Consider the following 17,550-nt stretch of genomic DNA (forward strand, 5'->3'; position numbering starts at 1 on the left):
ACAGAATCGTATTATTTATGTAATTAAATTTAATATGTGAATTAAATATAACTGACAGTAACGTTCACATGACAACTTGACATATAAATATTGGAGCCAGAATAAAAATAATTCAAAATAAAGACAAGATTCACATTTATAGAAGGTAGTATATGATTAATAAAATGCAGTTTGACTAAATAATTTAATTGGACAAAAAATATTTACATTTATGTATAAACAAAACCTAATTTGAGTACAAGGAAACAGTTTCTCCTCTGAAATGATTAATGTCATTGAATTAAACCTGGTTTGGGTGTTTTCCCAGATGATAGAATCAGAACAGGTCCAGCGTCTGGGTCCTGTGAGCTGCAGCACTGCAGCACTGAACGATGAAACTCCCCGCGCTGATTTATTTCACACAAAACGTTTATTTATCTCAGGAACTAGTGTCCTTCTGCTCTGTGTGGATTTAAAACGGAGACCTGCAGAGCCGGACGCATTCCTCCAGGGACCCAACAGCCCACTGCCTCCCTCGGCGGCCATGATGGATGATGTAGGAGAAGAGGAGGACACGTTTCCCAGGAGGCCTAGCGTCTCACTGCAGGTTAAACAGCACTCACTACAGAGCTGGAACAAACGTCTGATGTCTGACAGTTTAGATAAAAATCTGAAAAAGAAGCAGTTTGTACAATATCAATGACACAACAATAAACGTCAATAAATTCCTATTCAAATATTCATCAAAGTATGTTCGTTTTTCTGTTTCCTCTTTGTTGCTTCCTTTCTTTATTGTCGTTCTATCTAACTTCTCTCCCTCCATCTATTACTTCATTCTGCTCAATTTAATTCAACCACTTTTCCTCGTTTTCTATTCTTGTGATTTCTTCTTTCCTTTCTTCCATTATTGTTTTAATTTGTTTTCTCATTGTACCCTCCTGTCTTTAATTCCTTCCTTCCTCTCAATTGATTCATTTTCTTACTTCAAATGGAAGTATAAAGTATAATAATAACACAAATAACTGAATTTCTTTAGGAAATAGGTGCATAAAATGGAACATTTCAAATTTGGTCATTGATCCAACAGGAAACATCATGATTCTTCTATGTGAAAACTGCTCCACCTCTGCAGCTTTAACAGTAAAATGCTGCTGAAGCATTTGCATCAGTGTCAATAATCCAATAATGTCGAATAGAATCATTCAGGTCAGGGTATTTTACTGCAGAATGTGGACCTTTACTCTGAAAGAAAATCATCTGAAAACAAGTGCAATCTTACATTTTAAATCTTTGTTATCTGATTTTTTTTCATGATTCCTGTCATGGTTTTGATTAAGTGTTTGTAGTGTTGCTTTGTTGTATTTCTGATAGTGAACGTCTCCTCTTCTCGGGTCTCTCTTGAAAAAGAGATCAAAATATCAATGAGACTGTCTGAACAAATAAAGATAAGATAAAATTAAGAGGATATGTTGTTAATTTGACAAGTTCAATCAGTAACATCAGTTTTCTGTCACTATAACTGATCTGTCAGTAGAATGTTCATTCGAATAATAACACCTGTATGAAACTGTGTGTTACAGCACAGCTCAAGTTCAAGCTAAAGCACAGATCATGGTTTGATGGATTCAACTGACTGGGGACTATTTCCTCCAGCGCCACCAACAGGCTGACAGTTGAGGTTGTGAACAAAAACTTTGTAGATGAGTTGTTATTAAAATGTGATCACTTGGATCCCTGAGCTTTTCATTCAGCGTCATCTGGTCAAAATTTAGATTTGGTCCATATTTAGATTTGTGTCTAAAAACCTGATTAACTAATGCTATTGTCATCCGTCTCAGTGATCTGTTCCCACATGTCATTCTTCTTTATGCCACAGTAAGGTGTTTAAAATATACTACAGAGAATTAGAAAGCAGGAGACATCAGCGGGGGGGGGGGGGGGGGGGGGGGGGGATCACTGCAAAGCCAGCTCTTAATCTCAACGAATATCAGATGTTAATGTCCCAGTGTTCTAAATCTGGACCGTCCGCACAGTTTATTATGTTTTTTGTGTTTGTTTGTTTGCTGGATTACGAAAAAACTATTTGACTTAAAAAGTTTCTGCAGAGAAACACAGATGGAGAGGTTGGGATCGCACTATTCAGATCCAATCAAAAACTGTATCTTAGTATCTTTATTTTTATTCATCCTTTCAGATAAATAACCTTTTTAGATATTTCTTTCATCTGTGAAAATACATTTATAAGTTGTTTTGATTCCCTGGATATTTAAAAAAAAAAAAAAGTATAAAATGAATTACAACTCAAATGTAGAAACCAGAAGCAGAAAAGTGTAGAAAATACTAAAATCAAAGTAAATAGCTCATGGAGCAAGACTTGTGTTGATTCCAGAGCAGTAAAAAAAAAAAATCATGTCTTCATTCTGACTGGACGACCGGCAGCTCCTGGACACCTGCACTTTATTTATTTATGTGGATTATTTCCACATGTGCCGTGACACGGCTTGACATCAGTTCACGTTACCATATGGGCCAATGAAGGAAACATATTTTCCCTTTTAAAGCCGGCCGCTCGTCACTCGTGGTCGGCAGTGAAACGAACTGACGGTCAGCTCGCCTCCTCGCTAAGCATCTGCAAAGAGGAGGGATGAATCATTCATGTTGATTTCTGGTCCATCTGCACATTTTCACAACCACGCTGCAGCAGAAGGAAGAAACAGCTGTTAAAGGATGGAAACATTTCACATCTAACTGTTCACCAAAGTTTATCGTATTTTTTACAAGAACCCTTCACGTTCAGTTACTTTCCTCTTTGTTGCTTTCTTTCTTTCTTTTCTTTCTTTCTTTCTATCTTCCTTCTTTCCTTCCATCTATTCATTCCTTCATTCTGTTCCAAAATTAAATTTCCCTTTTTCCCCTTTTCTATTCTTTGAATTTCTTTATTCCTTTTCTTTCTCTGTCTCTGTCAATTTCTTCCCCCTTTACACTCGGTGTAGTATTCCTTTCTTCTTTCCTTTTATTTAGTCTTCCTTCCTTCCCTCCATTTCTTCCATCTTCCACTTCCCATTTCTTGCTTATTAATTTATTTTTCGAATCATCGCAGTCGTTCTTTCGTTACTGATGTCCCTCTTTTCATTCCTTCTCTTTTCTCTTCTTTGAAGCAGATTTTCTTACCTTCCTTCGTTCTCTCCCATCTTCCTTCTTTATCTTTCATTACATTTAAGGAAGGAATGAATTAAAAAAATAAGGGAACAAAGGTAAGGGAGGGAATAGGGAACATATTTACATATCTGTTGCATGATTTAAGACACATTGTGAAGTTGTGAATTTACAAAAACCTTTTACGAGAATAAAGTCGTATATTTCAAGAATAAAGTTGTGATTTATTTATTATAAATTTAGAACTGTTTTCTTGTAATTTTATGATTTTATTCATTGAAATGTATGACTTTTTTCTCGCATATTACAACTGTTTTCTCGTAATATTACGACTTTATTCTTGTTATTTCTGGATTTTTTTTCTCTTCATGGTCCTCAGACTCCATCGTAAGTTCTGGTAACTGTGGTAACACTTAGTTTACATAAATGTGTAATGAATACGACACATTTCAAGAAGTGTGTTGATTCTTTGTCTTGTTTGATTCTCTCCCTGACTTTGGACAACACGATTTGGATCAAGTTGCTCAGTAAAAACAAGCGAGTGTTTGTGCAGCAGCAGCAGCAGCAGCTCAACACATTTTCATCCCCCTGATTAGTGATGATTTCTCTTCAAGGGGAAGAAACCTAAATAAAAACCTTGGGCGATTACTCCAGCTCATCCAACAACAGTGAAATGTATCAGCCCTTCACACAGTCGTGTGAAACCATGCCAGCTCTTTAACAATGTCATGTGGAGTTACATTTTTATATTTCCATAGTGTTTATTGCCAGAGGCGGCTGCTGCTGCACTCATCTTCAGACCGCAAGAAAAATTACATCAGCTTTTTAAAAAAATCCACCGATGTCAAAGAAGGTTTAAATTAGGAAACGAGACAGTTCTACCGATGATAAATGTGTCTGGGATGTAATTTAGTGTGTATAGTGGAGGGAAAACTGAGGCAAGGAAAGCTCAGGGGAGACAAGTGAAGCTTTGGCGGCGGCCTGCTGGGAGTCCGGCGAACGAATCGCCTCCCTGTGCCCGTCCATAGATGTCATGGCGGCAAGCTGGGACTGGTTCACCCGCCTCAGTCCTCATCTAACCTTCAACAAACCACTGTGATCCCGACATTAATCATCTGCAGGCGGTGGTGTCTCTCTGTTTCCCTTGACATACCTCAGAGGGGCCAACCCCCGCTGTCGTAGCCTCCTCCGAGACTCGAGCCGGCACTGTCGTACCTATCCTCCTCCTCCTCCTCCTCCCAGTAGCTTGCCTTATTCGTCCGTTAGTGTTCCCCGATCCTCCTCGTCCTTCAGGATCCCTCTGCCCATTCTAGTGACCTCACCCGTCCTGACACCATAAGGCTGTCACATGACCTGACCTGTGTATTCAGCCTTCCTTTAGACAGATGGGTAATGACAGAAATGTTTTGACATGAAAATTAGCAGTGGTCACATGTTACCAGATCACTGTTCCTCACATGTTCAACCAATCATCCTTCCTTTATGCTCACTATGTCTCCCTGTCAAATCAAAGTGAGTGCATCTCCTGCTGTGTTCTTGAAAGGCTCTGGAGCTCAAACTCTGGAGCCCATTGTGAGGACATTGTTCGGAGTTCATGGCAACTACCTTGCTTGACAACTCATACTGGTCCGTTTACAGGATTCAGAGGACCAGCCCTGTGAGCCGAGAAATCTACCAGCCAGCAACTTACTAGAACTTCACCTGCCAGCCACCACAGTCTGACTTTTTCATTAAAATAGTTGAAATAATCGTACCTTGTTGCTAGTCCGTCTTTTGGATTCTGTCTGTGACATATCACAGCCAGCATCAGATACAAGCGGCTCAGAAACTAATAGAGCCGTTATTGCTTCACCATATGAATGCCCTGTCCCAATTCCTCTCCCTTGGCCCGACCCCTAGATATGAAGTGCCCGCGCTGGGAGTGTCCCCGTTGCAACAGAGCTCCACGGAAGAGGCAAGAAAATCTTCCTCTTGGAATTGGGACACCACTCACTACGTCATCAGCAGCCAACCAACGTTATTACAGTGATAAACAATATCAACTAACAACCGTTATCAGCCAACATTATAACAGTGACACGGGAGTAACCACACGTTACTCTCCCTCAGACTGTTTACCATCTTGTTTTGACGGCATGAATAGCGATTTTCCTGAAACAATTGTCTGTTGGTTCCCCTTTCAGACATTGCACATAGGGGAGATGCAGGCACTGTAAATACCCCACTCATGCAGTGAGAACTTTTTATATTGTATTAAGGACTTGCAAAACTTGAGACCATTGCTATAACCAATGCATTACTAAACTATATGATGAGATTTTCTGAATTCATAGTGACGACATGATGACATGATTTAACCCCCCCTAAACAAACACACACACACACACACACACACACACACACATTTTGTTACCTTCCACCTATTGAATGAATTCCTTATTATGACCTTTTCCTCCGACATGGTCCAGTGTGTCTGCACAATCTTCACATTCAAGTGTGCCATGAAACAATTAATAAAGGGTTTGGATAGGGACAGTGAGAGGTGTGTGCATATGGGTGTGTGTGTGTGTGTGTGTGTACATAACGCTGAGATGGTTCATCTTTGTTAATATGAGGTGAAGCCGATAGAGCGACACACTGACACCTCAGCTCCTGTCTGACAATACAAACCCAGTTTCTCTGGAAGTCCCCGTGACCTTCCATCCTGTAAGGATAGTAAACCCCCCCTTCCCTCGCTCTGGGTGTTGGAGGGACAATGCAGCAGAGGTATAGTAACAGGATTACAACATCAGGGTGGAGGTGGAAAGTGAAGGTGGTTGTTCCAGAGCGCCTGAGACCAAAACTGATTGATTCACAGCCGAGTGGAGACTCCTGAATGTCACCTTCCCCTCTGATTCACTGAACATCACAGGGACATTTACATTGACACTGTTCAACCTTCATACACAGCACCAACATTGAGCTGCTTATGTTGTATGCAAGTGAACACTATAGTGTGAGAGGGAACAAGTGTTTCTGAATGAATGTTGGTCTCCTTTGCAAACAGATCTGTCGGTGAATCTACTGTTTTTGCATGCACAGAACACAACCATCACTGTTACCAGGTGAACACATCACAGCAGCTGTCTTCAACTGGCCAACATTCAGCGTGTCCGCCAAGTTCTGCCAAAGATTGTTTGTTGGGAAGATGCTCCACTCTTTAACACAGCTGTGCAACAGACGAGCACAGTCATGGTGTCACGTCAGGCTGAACCCATCAGCTGCTGTAACTCAATACAAGTTCTCATCAGGGCGGTTGTTGCTCTGGTTAGTCATCCAGTAACAAGGTTTGACCCCTTTCTGTGTGCCGAAGTGTCCTTGGGCAAGACACTGAACTCCAACTTGCCCCTGATGGCTGAGCCAGCAGTGTGCGAGTAACGTGTAATGGAGAAAGTACTAAACATAGATGCACTGTATGAATGTGTGTGGCAAAACTGTACTGTAAAGTGCTTTGAGTGGTCCTCACTATATAAATATGGATTGTTCACCATTTATCATACGTGTTTCTGGAAAATTGAAGCTCGCTCCTGTTGTTTACTTTCAATATAAATCACATTCTATACAAGACAAAACTCCATCAAGTCAAACAATGATTTATATGTGAGCACAGGAGGAACAGAAACTTTAAACTACTAATGTCTTCAATCAATCAATCCATCAATCAGACTTCATTCATAGACTTTTTCATTCAAACAATGCAAAACAAAGTCCTTTACAGAATAAAAGCAAAAACACACATTGACATACGCATTTGTAGAAAGAGAGAAAAAACCCATAAAATTAGTCAAAGGAACAGAAGAGTCACTATCATATCGTGTCCATCTTCTTAAAGCTCATCAACAAAAAACACGAAAAACAGATCAGAAAAGAACGCATTTAATTTTGCAGAAAGCTTTTTTTTACTTTCCTATGGATCTCGAGATATGCACTCGATTGTGTCGTTCTAGTTTTCACTGCTGACTAATCTACCAATAATGTTCTTAATTAATCTGTTTGTATGTAAAATGGCGGAAAGTATTGAAGAATCTAATTCTTTGTTTCTCAAAGTCCAAAATGAAAACCAGGAAGACTCAGACTTGAAGGGGTTAAAAAAACAGTATATTATGAATGACTTGAAAAAGAGTTTCAACATGAAAATGCACTTCCACAGATGTACACAGTATACAGGGTCAAGCTACTGTGTGTGTGTGTTGACATAATATAAAGAGTATGTGCATCACATCCTGCAACCATGAAGCTCTTCATTCAATTATTCAAATCTTCTGACACACACACACACACACACACACACACACACACACACACACAAACATGTTATGTATGTAATGTGTACAGTAACATGACTCAGGCTAATGGGAGATGGCATTAACCTGCTGTGAAAAGCCTACATGTTGTTTGAATTGTGTGTGTACGAGTGGGTGTGTGTGTGTGTTCTTGTACTTCTATCTTTGTGAGGACCAGTAAGGGTTCAGGTTAGAATTAGGTTAAGGTCGGGGTAATGGGCTAGGGAATGTAGTATGTCTATAGTGTCCTCACAAGGTAGTACAAGAATACAAGAATATATGTGTGTGTGTGTCTGTGCATGCATGCCTGCGTGCATGTGTGTGTGTGTGAGAGTATCTCATCATGCTAATGTTACATATAGGATGAGAGTTTTAGGGGAAACTGCTGCATTTTTCATGCCTCCTGCCTCCATCCCGGCTCTCCGCTCTCCGCTCTCCGCTCTCCGCTCTGAGGCTGATTCAGTGGTCGTTTATCTTCTGTGGCGAGGAGCCTCGGCTTCGTCCTGCAGACTCAATGTGACCAGCAGCAGCTGCTGAGGGTGCAGAGCGACAGGATGAGAACAAACAAGAGTTAGTGTGCTGTATCAGCCTGCCGGTGTTTTCAACGGAGTCGTTCTGTTAGTCCGGACACTGACCTGAGACCAGTTTGCTTTCTTTATATTCTCGCAGCTATGCCATGCTGTTTGCTGTGGTGGGTGGAAAGTATCGTTCTTCACAGTGATTGAGCTCCCAGCTAATATTTATACATTTCATGACCATTGTCTGAACATCCACTCAAGACGTCTAGTTCTATAGTGAAAGATAAATGGATGCCTGAGAAGCTGAGCATCACTCAGACTTACAGCGTCACATATCATCATGGATCAATTAACAGTTTAATATTCGTTATAATAAAGTTCAATCCATGGTCAGACTTAAATGTCTGCAAGACATATTAACAATGTGTCATAGGTTACTGAAAATAATTACACAACTATATACACAGCAAACTCAGACACAGACACATGCAGTGACTTCTAGAGAAACACACTGAATTCAGGTAAAAATACAACAATGTTTTATATTATTATATTATTAGGATTAACAAATTCCAAAAAGAAGGACAGAGTCAATAATATAGCTGCTACAGATAATCAAACAATTTCATCCTTTTAATACCACCTCCGGTGGTTTACTCGACTTTCCACTGAGACGCTGCAGTGACACTGACTCCAGAACAGCCGGAACCTTTTCATGAGCAGGAAAGTTACAGGATGTTACATGATACATGTTAAATGTTAAGAGAGTGTTATTCCTGCTTTTTTCCCCTCCTCTTGACTTTATTGCATAAGGAAGAAAAACTCCTCTGCACAGATGTTTGATGAAAGACGGCTAAACTTTTAAATCATCTTATCCCAATGCCAAGGACACGATGGGTGATTCCTGCAGAGGCCCTCAGACCTCTCAGGTCAGCCATCTCAGAGACATAACTTTGGTCAGGCATAAATTGGCATAAACCATATTAAAGGTTTTTAAAGATGCGTTTGTCACAAATTCCCCTACATTGCTTTTCAGTGGGTGCAACGCTGAGATGATGCTCCTCTCATATACAACATCAGTTAATCAACTAAGATAAGTGACTCAGTATTACATCGCTATCTGTTATTAAACCTGGGTTAAGCTTTTATCAGTGTAAAACAGCAATGCTATTAAAACTCCAAATGTTCTAAATAAAAAAATAGCACCACACGTATGCTATATGGTCGTGACATTTTTATTGACTGAATTAAAAAAAGAATTAGTTATTCCCTCGTATGTTAACTCTACATGGAGAGTCAGTTTCAGAACCAAATAAAACAAAGCTTAAAGTTTTTGCATTAAAAAGTAAAGTAAATATAAACTAACCTGTCAGTAAGGTATTTCATTCTGGATTTCGAAGGAGTATTTTTATTGATTTTGAAGTGAAGTTGAGGAGGACCTTTGTTGGATGCTGAAAGGATGACACCATGTGACGGTCACCTACTGACGACCAGTTCACAAGTGAACCTGGACCAAGAATCTTTAACCCTCTGCATCCTGAGCTTCACATGGCTGCACACAGCTGCAGACACATAGTACGTCCCAGATCCTCGGGGCATGTGGGGATATGAATGTGGGCAGAGTGTGAACATGTCTCTGAAGCGCTCTCTTTTCATTTTACTTACAAAAATGACCTCTGTCGCTCTTCATTTGAACAACTCGGTGCAACAACCTTCATGTCTTAAGGAGATACTTTGTACCTCTGAAATCCTTTTGTATTGGCGTTTTTTCAAATAATCCACATTGGAGCCACAGCAGAGATGAGACTCAGACACATCCAGTGGACCCAAGGGTCATTATAAGTAAAGCAGCAAAGCAGATCCAGTATTTACAAAGGTGTGTTTTGTTACAGGAGGTGATGAGGTCATAGTTAGTGGGCGGGGCAGAACAGTGTCACATCCCCGCTCTGTGCTTTAATAAGAGCTGACGGGATGGAAATGAGCTTTTAAAGGAGCTGGCAGAGCTGCTGATTATTCTCATTAATGTGTCAGATGAGCATTCAGAGGCTGTGGCTGTTCTGAGGGGGAGACATGACATCACAGTGATGCTCCAAGGCACAGTTTAATAGTTGTGTTGTAGCAGTTTTGAGGAAGGTTGCAGGTTAGATGAAAATTGAGAAAATCGACAAAGTTATTACAATTTATCCGGGGCGTGAATTTTACAAAAACAAAGTTGCCAAAGTGGTGGACCGCCATGCATAAACTTGTGGACATTTCAGTCTGTAAGATCTCCTCACTGCTCTTGAATGTCACAGTGGATCCGATTTTCAGAGTAAGAGTCCTTATGTCTCACTCTGAGCTGAGCAGCTCAGAGCCAACACTGTTGGAATATCAACCACACACACACACACACACACACACACACACACACACACACACACACACACACACACACACACACAGACACACACACACGTGCACACTCAGGTGTGATAATACAATTATACCAACACAATTTGTATTTTAGTAAAAACCCAAGTAAGTACATTAAGTTATTACAACTTGTGTTTTACTTTTTGTGGTTGTATGCATTATTATCATTGATTTAAAAAAAAAAAAAAAATCCCTGAATTTTGTGTAAATTTTTTTTACTATTTTGCTTGCTGTGTACGACTTTAGCGTTAGGGTTGCTGCTGTTGAAGAAGAAGTCAGTTAGGTACAGAAACAAGAGCAATCAGTCAACTCTCTTACTTTCGTTTTGCATTGATCTGAACACGCAAATCTGTTATTATCTTGGAGCAACTTAAAAAGCAACTCAATTTCTCTTCCTTCCAAGGTTGTAACTAACAATTATTTCCATTATTGATTATTCTGTCCCTCATCTTTAAAGTGTTTGATCTATAAAACATCACAAATTACTGTTCATCACCATCTTATTGATTTTTGATGTTCAGTTTACAAGAACATGAAACAAAGAAAAGCAGCAAAACCTCCAATGTGTGAAGATAAAACCAGAGAATTTGTTGAAGCTTCGCTTGATAAATAAATGAAATGAAGAGCATGTGTCCTGTTGGTTGGCCGACTGATGATTAAATAAATGATTTAAATCAATTGCTGTCTGTTTTATTCCAAATGTCACAGACTGGTCGACTGGACTCACATGGATTTTTTCGATGTGCTGAGCAGCACCAATTGAAAGATGTCTGCAAAAGTTGAGAATGTTTCTTTTTCCGAGCTTTACGAACGCACAGAGAAGAGACTGACGAGGAGAGCGAGTGAAGGGCAGTGACAAAGGTTGTGGAGTTTCTCCTGAGTTCAGTCAGAGGCTGATGGCCCGGGACATCGGTGTATTTTGTGTGAGCGCACTTCAAGGGGTTTAATCACCACCAAGCTTTAGGCTGTACAAGCTGCTCACAGGACACAACAGATGCTAAACGCATTTGGTTTCCAACAACAAAGGATGCAGGTCTTGCGCAGTCGTCCATCCGCTTGTTGCACAGGCTGTGTGGTCTTGGGTTCAGCTTGTGTGCGCTGAGCTTCATGTATTTTAGGTTGACAAACATAAACCGAACTGAAACTCTTCAGGGATGAGGGTTATCATTCATTGCTCATCACAGTCTTAACGGAAATAATTCCTCACTGTCGGCAGGACGCCATCTTCCTTTTTCTCCCACTACTCTCCGACACACTCACGTTGGCTGAAACCCACATTTCTTGACGCTTGGCAACCAATCACTGACAAATGCTGAGCTGTGACCATGACACCATGTTCTGCCTCAAACATGTTTTCTGAACCGTTATTAACTTGATTATTATGATCGTGCAACGCTTTCTTGTGATAAGACCACAGCAACAGCAATTATGAATTGTAGAAATTACAACCTGATGAGTTTTGTGTCTTCAATATGTTAATACACAAGACAGCATATTCTTGTTTACTATTATAATGTAGCCAAGTGTAAAATTAATAGGATTAAATAATATAATTCCTAATCAAATCAGATGAATGTAATTGAATGTGTCTGACTGAAAGTATTTTGGTTAAAACAGGAAGAACTGGTTAGCTGAAAGTAATCAAGTGCTGAAAGGAAGGTGTTATGTAAAGAGTTTTATTGTTAAAACAAACAGTTATAAATAAGGTAAAACTAAGTAAGTAAATTAGGTGGAAAAATTCACTTCATGCATCTTTTTAGTGTCATTGAATCTGCTTTTCTGTGTGATTGGTTTGGTGATTTGGTTTAATGTTCAATCTTGCAGTAAAATATCTTGTGGTGACTTCAGTCTCAATACAGTTTTGGAAGGTTATAGTAGGGCTGGAGAAAAATCCTGGTCTGGTCAGAAAAAGTTCCGTGTTTTTTCATATTCTGGTTTATGAATTGCTTTTAGGATGGAATGTATGTGTTCTCCTGTTGTTTCCCGTCTCTGCTCTCTCTGGGTGCGGCCAAAAAGTCATTTTTGGTGACCATATATATATCAACATATATATATATATATTTAATTTTAGTTGTTTAGAAAAATGCACCATGTTGTTGGTGGCCAGTCGCAAAATTGATTTCCGCTGTCTCAAGATAGCAAAGCAGCAACAATCCAACAGATTTAAGACGAGCACACCCATGGCTATTTCTTTCTTTATCAATGTCACATAATTACTTATGGCTAATTATCCAAATGAAGTGTGGTGAAGTCTGACACATGTGAATGTCCACATGAGAGTGGTCTTGAGGCTCCTTCATGACTTGATGAATTGTGAATTAAACTTCCCAGGACTGTACTCATCAAGTCCACACGTCTGAAGGTGCAGGGACCGGATCCTGATTTCAACAATCAAGAAAGTTGGAGGGGGGCAGAACTGGGGTGATTTCCTCTTCTGTGTGTAAAAAGTGGGCTAATAGAGCCGAGGAGAAGAAGTAGGCCAGAATAGAAAGTTAATAAATAAAAGAGGATAATGTAAAAACAGTGGCGCCACAGAGAGATCAGCCCACATTCTGCTTAGTATTTTTAGTTCATGTGAAGCCTGAAAACTGACACGTTCACTCGGTGAACTCAGTGGGAAAAAGACTGACTGTGTATCAGCCGTCAGTCTGAGGTCCTGAGGAACCAGCTTTGAATATGAATCTACTTTATTCATATAGTGTTTTCATAAACCACCACTGCACTGCCGAAAACCAGGATTTACAGATTTATGATTTGTGCTTCTTTGCGTTTTCTGGATGTCATCACTTGATTAAACTGTAAAACAAATCATCATCTTGTTATTAATCGTCTCATTATCTAGAGATATCCACAGGTCACAACTTCATCATTTATTAACAAATTATGCCAAAAATGTAAAAGATTGTGAATTTTGACTGTTGAACTGCCACTTCCTCTTCCTCTCTTTCATAAGGTCAGCTCCTTTTACCACTTACTCTTAAGCAGGTATTTCAAACTCACTCTTACAATAGCTTTAGAAACTGTTCACACATTTCATTTGAAAACTGCAATTTCTGCTCATCAGTTTTTATGAATGCAGGTTTTTGTGAATGCAATTTAAAAAAAATATGTTTGTGAACTTAATGGTGAGTCAATCGAAAAGTCAATGGGTCAAGTTAAAAGTGATTTTTTTCATAGCACCCTCTCTTGGACCACGAGGCAAATACATGTGTCTGGTATAGAGCAGAGCAGAAGTTTATTACCCAGATAGAAGGTAAACTCTGCGTGACAGCGAAAATAAGTAAGATGTTGCTCCTACATTTCTTTCTGACTGATCATTTTACATGTGATTTTGATTTCTGTGTCTGGTGATCTTGCCAGCTGATGTCACGATTATAAAAATCAGGATTTAAGCTGAGCTGAGCTGCAGCTTGGAAATGACTTAGCACTGCTGGTTAACATTTAGGACCCTCTCTTCAACCTGGAGAAATCAGCGCCAAGCACCTTGCAAGACTGATGCAGCTTTCACACATTTGACAACACATTTCACAGAGCTCCCACATTGTTGAATGGCCAGTGCACTTGCACCTGTAAGGGCAGCGATGGGTGTGCTCCTCTTTAATCCGTTGGATTGTTGCTGCTTTGCTATCTTGAGACAGCAGAAAACAATTTTGTATGATCTGGAAAGTGCAACCCTTTTAAGCCATTTTCCTGGTGCATTGACCTTTTTTCAGCTGTTCAACTTGCAAAAGTGGATTTCGACACGCCCTAAATGCACTTATTGACCATATACTTAGATTGTTAGAATAAGCAGCTTTTACACACGACTTTAGACACAAACAACGCAGCATGTGATTCTCCACTCAGACTCGTTCACAACAACACATTAATCTCCGCAGTGTTATCACGGAAAACTCTTGACATCTCCGTTGGTGTCTTCTTCGTGTATGTCACAGCTTTTTCATACATTCATATATTTTTCCGATTTGTGTAATCTTTTGGTTCTTTTGTCATTTGTAGCGTGTTAGAAATGTCATCAACACACCTACTCGCTGGCAGTGAATCCTCTGGTTGACAGAGAGTAGCAGGAGCAAACAGATAAAGGCCTGAAACCAGCTAACCTTAAGCAGAATGCAGATTTCATGTCAAGTTTCATGTATATGCTAACTACCGTAGCGCAGTGCCTCAGAACCTTTCAACTATGAACTCAATTTTGCACATTGACCATGTAGGGTCCAGCCAGACAGGTTTTGACCCCACCGTGTGTCATTTTGAACTGGTCGTTACAAAGTCAAGTTCACATTTTAAAAAGGAAGCGACAGCTCTTGTGGTTAAACCCAAGCCAACACTTCATTTGACAACATCTTTCAGCTGTTACAGTTAAACTCAAACCAACACTAACACGTTCAGGACTTAAACCTCCAGACCTTTGCAATCATTTATTTAGTTTATTTACCATTTATTTATCAACATCTCCTTTCATGAACTTCACTGTAACTTCAACTGCTTTTAGCTCTTTTAAGTGATACTTCAACTTCCGACACCAGTTACACTTAATTTTAAATATCCACTTTTATTGTGTGTTCATCAGCTGACACTTCACCATCTTCTCATTACCTTGTTGTTTTAATCAGCATTCAGTTCTTACATTGAAACTGACAACTCCAACACTTTTTATCAGATACTCTTCGACTGATATTAAAGTTAACTGGGCACTAAGCGATTCTATTTAGACTTCATCTTCTTTCAGTGGTGGTGGGGCTAAATCTGTCACTTCAACTTTAGTCAACAGTTACACTTAAACAGCCATCCCCCTTATCACTTGTTCTCCAATTAAGTCTTCAACTCCTGTCAGTGGTTCAGTTATAATTTAAAATGTAATTCCTTTCAGCACATTTGACAGGCCATAATTTCAATAAACACACCAGTGACACTTTCAGCTTCTTTTTCACTTATTTTTCAACTGACATTTCAACTCCTTCCAAGTGTTAAAATTCAAGTGACCTTTAACGTTCTACTTGGCACTTTCAGCTCAGTTGATACTTGAATTATTCAGATCAATACTAACAAGAAAAAACAGTTGTATTTTCCACAAGAGAAGTAAACTTAAAAGAACTTTAGAAAGTATATTTCTCCTCGGTGGAAATGTGACCAGTGGCCCCCAACTACACACTGACTTCGTACAAGGGGTCACCGAGGGTGGAGCAAAAGAGTTTTAGACCCCAACATACAACGTCATTGTTAACTGTTGCAAAATTGTATGGCAAAATAGTTGTATTTGTGTGTAAATGCTCTTAATTTCTACCACTGTTGTGGGAACACTTTTTTGTTTGCTGTTAAATATTTCAATTGTCAGAATCCTAATCACAGTAATTTATTCGCCACACACACCATGAAATGTTTCTGTGTGCAAAATATTTGTAAAATGTGAGGACAGATTTTCACCAAACTTGGTGGCAATATCACTTGAGAGGTTATCTCCAGATGATAAACCTTTGGAGCTGATCAATTGCATGGTTTGGGACAAACACACACACAGCACACTCTTACAGGGTCGATGTTAAGATGAGGTCTGCCTACCTGCTGAGAACTCTACGCCTGCATGCACAGAGAAAGCAATACATACCAAGATTATAAAGAAACCTACTGAGGAATGTGAAAACTTTATGGATGTCTTAACAGGCCACTGATATGGGCAGTATTTCATCTGGTGCTGCTAATCAGTTTGTGTGTGTGTGTGTGTGTGTGTGTGTGTGTGTGTGTGTGTGTGTGTGTGTGTGTGTGTGTGTGTGTGTGTGTGTGTGTTTGTGTCCCAAACCCTGTAATTGATAAGCTCCAAATTTTTATTGTGCAATGAAGCAATGTCACAAAAAACTAAGATAGAGATCTCTGATCTTGTGAAAAAAGTAGCTTTATGAAACTGGTTGGACAACTGTAGTATATATAGCGTATATATATTAGCCTCTATACAATAGTTATGCATTATCACTTTGATGCATTTCATTGCATCTTTCCTTCACAAAAACCATAAAACTTTGAGATCAAAATGGTTGAACTTGTGTCTTCTCTTTAATAAAAAACATGGTGCATAATGGCAGAGCATCAAAACAGAGAAGCTGTTAATCTCCAGCTGATCGAGACTAACATAACTAAGGCGATCACCTACAGACACACTGCATTCTGGGATTTGGTATACACAACCTACAACAACTGAAGGAAAACTCTGTGGCCCCTCCTCATAAAATGCTTTAATATTTGTAACTAATGTCTTTATTAAATATGATTAATTATGTATTAAGTTTAAAAATCGGACTGATCTTTATCCTCCTCCAACATGACACTTGTTTGGTCAGGGTACCTTTTGTTTTGTAAAAAGTGGAATAATATCCCTGCTGGGAAAACTATCAGAAACCATAAGTGAACTTTGAGCAGCAACAATGCTCCATCTGATGCAGACTGCTGTGAATCCAGTGTATAATGAACAACATCAACGTTAAATAAGATTTTCTACAAAGATACAACATATGAAATAGTTAAATATAGAACTTTAGGCTTTTGAAAATACATTTAATGCCTCTTCCCCCCAAACAGACACAACACCTGGGCTTCGAGGGTGAAATGGTTTGCTTGTTGTTTCATTATAACCTGCCATGCCGACTGCATGATGTTTGACACTGGAAAATGTGAAATACGATGTAAAGCATAATGTGGTCTGGTGGAGAAGAGTCAGAAATTCTGCAGTTTTTATGATAAGAAATGGAAACTTTGCACACCAATATCAAACATCTTGAAGAATATTTCAAAGACAGAAATAGTGTGTATCATCTGTACACTGGGAGGCACTGCACTGGGAAGCATGCTTTTGTTTACAGTGTATGAACTCATCAGAGGTGACATACATCAGTGAAATACCCCGAGACTAAGAATCGGAATACAGCCATACTAGTGTTCTGTGATAGGCTACAGTATTTAGGCACAGGTGTACTTGCATGCTAATGCTAAGCAGGTAAACTGTTCACTATACAGCACGTTAGCATGCTAACATTTGATGATTGTTTGGGTGGGAATCTCACAGTTTGATTTCATCCAGATTCTTGGTGATTAATGATGATTAGTGGCTCACAGAAAAAACTAGGAGATGTGTTCAAAAGTGTGCAGATATTTTTATTTAAGCTATATTTATA

The sequence above is a fragment of the Hippoglossus hippoglossus genome, chromosome 6 (genome assembly GCF_009819705.1).
Source record: "Hippoglossus hippoglossus isolate fHipHip1 chromosome 6, fHipHip1.pri, whole genome shotgun sequence".
NCBI lineage: Eukaryota > Metazoa > Chordata > Actinopteri > Pleuronectiformes > Pleuronectidae > Hippoglossus > Hippoglossus hippoglossus.